The following is a 6,728-nucleotide window of genomic DNA, read 5'->3' as shown; positions in this document are numbered from 1 at the left end:
TGGGAATAAGTACAACTTAAAAAAATTCTGCCCTGGTTTTGAGAAAGCGTGGCTGGAATTTTGCCTGTCCTAAATAAGTGTGTGCGGGCTGCGTCATTAACTATTGCTTTGCTGCCTGCTCTGCTTACACGGCCCAATACGTCTGCTCGATTCTAGTTTACATTTACCCATGTACGTGCCAGAATCTGAAAGGACAACCTGATGGGGGGGAAGTTATCTGCCTTTTCATAAAATTCCCTCTATTTCAGCTTTAATCATAACTATTTTACTGAAAGTTACCTCAAAGCAGGCAGTTAACATAGCTAATGCTAACGACATGGTCAAATCTAAGTCTTCTAAGTTCTCAACCTTTCTTAATCTCAAAGCAGCACTTGCTTCTGACCAGCCATGCTCAGCCTCTACCCATGGCCTTTGAAACTGCTTCCTCTCAGATCTCTGATGTGTTTTCTTTCCTTCTTTTTTTGGCCTTTTTTTTTTTCTTTTTCTTGGCCATGCTGCCTGCAGTGGAAGCGAGAAGTCCTAACCACTGGACTGCCAGGAATTCCTGTCTGATGTGTTTTCTTGTCCTCCTCTTTTGCTGTGTGTATCCCTAGAGCCATGTGTTTTCCCCTGCCTTCATAAAATAGGTTAATTTGGGCGCCCCCTGGAGTGTTTCACTTAGAGAAGTAAGTTCTTCAGTATTTTTTATGTCATTTTTTTATTAGTTTGGTCAGCATACAAGATCTTTTGGTGTAAAATTTTGCCACTGAATAGTATTTAATGATTCTTAGTCCCTGTTGGGAATAATGTGGAATGCTCTGTGGCTATTGCTATAATTTCTCCTTAGCGTTTGACTCTGGACGGTAATCAGTGATTTAAATCCAGAATTGCGGTTAGAATGTCCGGGATCAGTAAGGGCCTTTTTAAATTTTGATAATTTTTTTGGAAGAGGGGTTTAAAAAATAATGTGTTATGCCCCACTGATCCTCTTAAAATTATTACCTGTTGATTTAACACCACTTTAAAAGTGGTGATACCTGCTCCTCTTCTCCCAGCAAAGAAATTCGGTGAGCAGGCTAATGTGCAGTTAATACAGTTTTATATATATTCCATCTTTTCTCCAAGCTTCTCTCAAGTCAATCCCTAGATGAAGCCAGACCAGCAGAGAACTAGCTGTGCATCTAGGTTGAACTTGAGGGGACAGTATTTTGTCATAGCCTATCCTTAGGAATGGACTTTAGAACTTGATGCTGCATTTATTCTGTTAAGGACATTGTTTATCATATTATGTAGAGCACCAAATAGAAATTTCCCTCTTGTCTTGGTATCAGGAATAGTTTATCTCTTAAGTCACTTTAAAAAATCTTCTTTTCCTTGACTTTAAATAGAACATGTAGGGCTTCCCTGGTGGCGCAGTGGTTGAGAGTCCACCTGCCGATGCAGGGGACACGGGTTTGTGCCCCGGTCCAGGAAGATCCCACATGGCGCAGAGCAGCTGGGCTCGTGAACCATGGCCACTGAGCCTGCGCATCCGGAGCCTGTGCTCCGCAACGGGGGAGGCCACAACAGTGAGAGGCCCGCGTACCAAAAAGAAAAAGAACATGTACATTATTAAAAAAAAAAAGTTAAAATTCAAAAATTAATATGGACTTGTTCTAATATTGATTACCCATAAGGGCACTGATAGTCCAATTTTAATGTTCTTGTATACATACTCTCTCTTTTTTTTTTTAATTTTTATTTTTTGGTCGTGCCACATGGCTTGCGGGATCTTAGTTCTCTGACCAGGGATAGAAACCAGGCCATGGCAGTGAAAGCCCAGAGTCCTAACCATTGGACTTCCAGGGAATTCCCTATACATACTCTTTCTTATTTTTTTTTTACATACTCTTTCTTAATGGCATCATGCTATTTAATTCTGCTACTTGTTTTTTCAACTGATGCATCTTAAACATCATGTATTTGTAGAGATTCCCTAAATCCTTTCTGGAACAAAGTATGACAGAAAAAAATACTCAAGTCCTAACATATGTATTAGAGACTTCAATGCAAGTCACCTAACCTCTCTGAGTGTGTTTTACCATTTGTGTGAGGGCATAGATTACATGGTCTGTAAGGTCTTTCAGCTCGGAAATTTCAGATTTGTAATTTCACTTCCTTTATAAATTGCCTTTTCTGGTAAGAGTGTATTACATAAACTACAATTATCAGGATTATCCCAAGACTTATTTACAGATTTCTGTTCATTTAAATTTTGTTTTAAAGTCATGAATCTATCTTTCTCTATATTCTTTACTTGGAATGCTTTCTTCCCTTCTCAAAATCTGGTTTGTCTGAAATCTAAACTCCATAAAGCCTTCCCTGTTGATTTTGGCTACCAAGGACCTCCGAGTTTCCTGGCTACCAACCACACAATTTCCTGAATGATGTATCCTAGCATTTTATTATTTCAGTCATTTTATGTCTCCCGAGGATTGTCAGACTGTTTTCTCAATTCTCCACAATCTTAAACATGAAGCTGCTGCTTGACAAATAGTTCCCCAAATGGTTATACCTTCTTCACAGAAGCCTTAGGACATCTGTCCCTAGTTCCTTAAGTTTCTACAGTGCCTTTGGTGACTTAGTAAGGAATTTTTATATTGACTGAAATGCCAAGAGGTAGTCCTACCCACCTTTCCCTGGTGTGCCTGGAGCTCTGACAAACCCTGCTTTGCCACTTAAAAGAAATGCTCATAAGATCAATATGGGAAATGAGCTTCGTGGTACCGTAATTTCCATTTTAAAAAGGAAAGGTATCTTTTTGGTATTATATTTATATGTACTTATATAAACAAACAAAAAAAACTTTGATTACTCAGACTCAAAGTCCAAATAGGTTTTGGAAAACACTATTCTTTATAACAACTGCCTTAACATTCAAAAATTGACAATTATTCCATAATTAAAGCAAGGTAGACAACATTGTGCACTTTTATTTTTGTAAAATGTAAACTGAGAAGTACCATCTACCTTTCAATAATGGAGATACTGGTACTTTGTATGCATGAACTGCTTCCATTTTTGCTGCTAAATTCTTTATTTTAAAAGATTATAGAAGTTAAAAAAAATTAAACAATGCCAAAGAAATTAAGGCGAGTCTCCTCTTCAAAACCTTCCCCAACCCTCTATTTCCCGGAGGTAACCACTGAACAATTTGTTTTGCATCTCTCCAGACCACATAATGTTCTGCAACTTGATTTTATCATGCCACATATCATGGAGAGCTTTCCATATTAGGAATATAGATCTCCCACACCCTTTTTTTAGTGGCCACAGGGTTGAAATTCTTTTTTTAAATTTTTATTGGAGTATAGTTGATTTACAATGTCATGTTAGTATCAGGTGTACAGCAAAGTGAATCAGTTATACATATATATATATATATATATATCTCCACTCTTTTTTAGATTCTTTTCCCATATAGGCCATTACAGAGTACTGAGTAGAGTTCCCTGTGTTATACAGTAGGTCCTTATCAGTAATTTATTTTACATATATTAGTGTATATATGTCAATCCCAATCTCCCAGTTTATTCCTCCCCAACCCCCCCTTACTTCCTGGTAACTGTAGGTTTGTTTTCTACATCTGTGTCTCTATTTCTGTTTTGTAAATAAGTTCACTTGTGCCTTTTCTTTTAGATTTCACATATAAATGACATCATATGATATTTGTCTTTCTCTGACTTACTTCACTCAGTATGACAATCTCTAGGTCCATCCATGTTGCTGCAAATGGCATTATTTTGTTCTTTTTTATGGCTGGGTAATATTCCATTGTATATATGTACCATATCTTCTTTATCCATTCCTCTGTTGACAGACATTTAGGTTGCTTCCATGTCCTGGCTATTGTAAATAGTGCTGCAATGAACATTGTGGTGTGTGTGTATTTTCGAATTATGGTTTTCTCCGGATGTATGCCCAGGAGTGGGATTGCTGGATCATATGGTAGCTCTATTTTTAGTTTTTAAGGAACCTCCATACTGTTCTCCATAGTGGCTGTACCAATTTACATTCCCAGCAACAGTATAGGAGGGTTCCCTTTTCTCCACACCCTCTCCAGCATTTATTGTTTGTAGTTTTTTGATGATGGCCATTCTGACAAGTGTGAGGTGATACCTCATTGTATTTTTGATTTGCATTTCTCGAATAATTAGTGATGTTGAGCATCTTTTTATGTGCTTTTTGGCCATCCATACGTCTTCTTTGGAGAAATGTCTATTTAGATCTTCAGCCCATTGTGTTTGTTTGTTTGTTTGTTTTTCTTGCCCATTGTTTTTTTTGTTTGTTTGTTTTTGGTTGTGCTTGCCCCGTGGCTTGCCAAATCTTAGTTCCCCAACTAGGGATTGAACCCGCAACCTTAGCAGTGAAAGCATGGAGCCCTAACCACTGAAATGCCAGGGAATTCTGTTCTGCCCATTTTTTGATTGGGTTGTTTGTTTTTCTGATATTGAGCTGCATGAGCTGTTTGTATATTTTGGAGATTAATCCCTTGTCGGTTGCTTCGTTTCCAAATATTTTCTCCCGTTCTGAGGGCTGTCTTTTCATTTTGTTTGTTTTCCTTTGCTGTGCAAAACCTTTTAAGTTTAATTAGGTCCCATTTGTTTATTTTGTTTTAATTTTCATTACTCTAGGAGGTGTATTGAAAAACATCTTGCTGTGATTTCTGTCACAGCGTTGTGCCTATGTTTTCCTCTAAGAGTTTTATAGTATCCAGCCTTATATTTAGGTCTTTAATCCATTTTAAGTTTATTTTTGTCTATGGTGTTAGGGAGTGTTCTAATTTCATTCGTTTACCTGTAGCTGTCCAGTTTTCATAGCACCACTTACTGAAGAGACTGGCTTTTCTCTGAAATTCTTAAGTGTTATTCCATTAGGGATTTATTTTTTTAATAAATTTATTTTATTTATTTATTTTTTTGGCTGCTTTGGGTCTTTGTTGCTGTGAGCAGGGGATACTCTTTGTTGCGGTGCGCGGGCTTCTGATTGTGGTGGCTTCTCTTCTTGCGGAGCACGGGCTCTAGGCATGCAGGCTTCAGTAGTTGTGGCACACGGGCTCAGGAGTTGTGGCTCATGGGCTCTAGCGTGCAGGCTCAGTAGTTGTGGCGCACAGGCTCAGCAGTTGTGGCTCATGGGCTCTAGCGTGCAGGCTCAGTAGTTGTGGCGCACGGGCTCAGCAGTTGTGGCTCATGGGCTTGAGCGTGCAGGCTCAGTAGTTGTGGCGCATGGGCTTTGTTGCTTCACGGCATGTGGGATCTTCCCGGATCAGGGCTCGAACCCGTGTCCCCTGCATTGGCAGGCGGATTCTTAACTACTGCGCCACCAGTCCCACCATTAGGGACTTTTATGAGATCAACTGAATACTCTTTCAGTTAAGTCTCTCTTGTATTATTTAGACCATCCTTCCAGTAAGGGTTTATAATAACATAAAGAATGTGTACACCCACCTCCTCATTTTTTAAGGAGTTTGGGTGTGATGTCAGTTGAGACTGACCTTCAACCAAGAAGCCATTTTCCCACCAGTCCTGAGACTTATCTAAATTTCTGATCGCTGATACTGGGAATGTGCCTATTCCGGGAGAGACTGAGCTCATTTAGGAAGGTGTCTTTATAAAATAACCACAGAGGGCTTCCCTGGTGGCGCAGTGGTTGGGAGTCCGCCTGATGATGTAGGGGACTCGGGTTCGTGCCCCGGTCCGGGAAGATCCCACGTGCCGCGGAGCGGCTGGGCCCGTGAGCCATGGCCGCTGAGCCTGCGCGTCTGGAGGCTGTGCTCCGCAACGGGAGAGGTCGCAACAGTGAGAAGCCTGCGTACAGCAAAAAAATAAATTAATTAATTAAATAAAGTAACCACAGACTCATATTGAAGCATACGTTTTTTCGTTTTTGTTTTTTTTGGCCATGCTGCGCGGCTTGTGGGATCTCAGTTCCCCAACCAGGGATTGAACCTGTGCCCCCTGCAATGGAAGCGTGGAGTCCTAACCACTGGACCACCAGGGAATTCCCTGAAGCATACTGTTGACTATAACATGCAATCCGAAAGAATGAAAGTTAAGAAAGCAAAAATACACATCCAAGGCACACTCATATAAGTCCATCATACTTCTTTATAGTTTTGATGATATTGTACATCCCATGTGCTGTGATAAGATAACCTAGACTAGAAGACTGATGACCAGAACGCCAGCTTATTGATGACAGTGAAGACTGTAAATGCAAAGAGGAATAGACTACTTATGTCTGCTAGTTGAAATATGTAGTCTCTCCTATGAAAAAGCCTGGAAAATAAGTCAAAGTGCTATTATAAGTTTGCTTGGTTATTATGGACTTAGAATAGGGGGTGTGATATCCTATGCATGGTTTTTATCATAGATATATATCTGCAAGAGAGACCAGAATATTCACTTCCGCTTATCGGGACAGCCCTTCCTCATGCCCCAATAGTGCTAATACATACAGCCCTTCCTCATGCCCCAATAGTGCTAATACATACAGTATAACCATTGGATTCCACTCTTCCTAGACTTTATGTACACTATTTTCTTTCTGTTAAGTGCCTGCCATATGTCATTATACTCATGATATACTAACCATGTTTTCCTAATCACAAAGTATTTACAATATTTTTAACTTTTTATTTTGATACAGTTTCAGACTTAGAGAAAGAGTACAAGAAGAGTACTTAGAATTCTGATACCCTTCACTCGGAT

Source organism: Pseudorca crassidens, chromosome 2, assembly GCF_039906515.1.
Source record: "Pseudorca crassidens isolate mPseCra1 chromosome 2, mPseCra1.hap1, whole genome shotgun sequence".
NCBI classification, from domain to species: domain Eukaryota; kingdom Metazoa; phylum Chordata; class Mammalia; order Artiodactyla; family Delphinidae; genus Pseudorca; species Pseudorca crassidens.
This window is presented reverse-complemented; position numbering follows the sequence as displayed.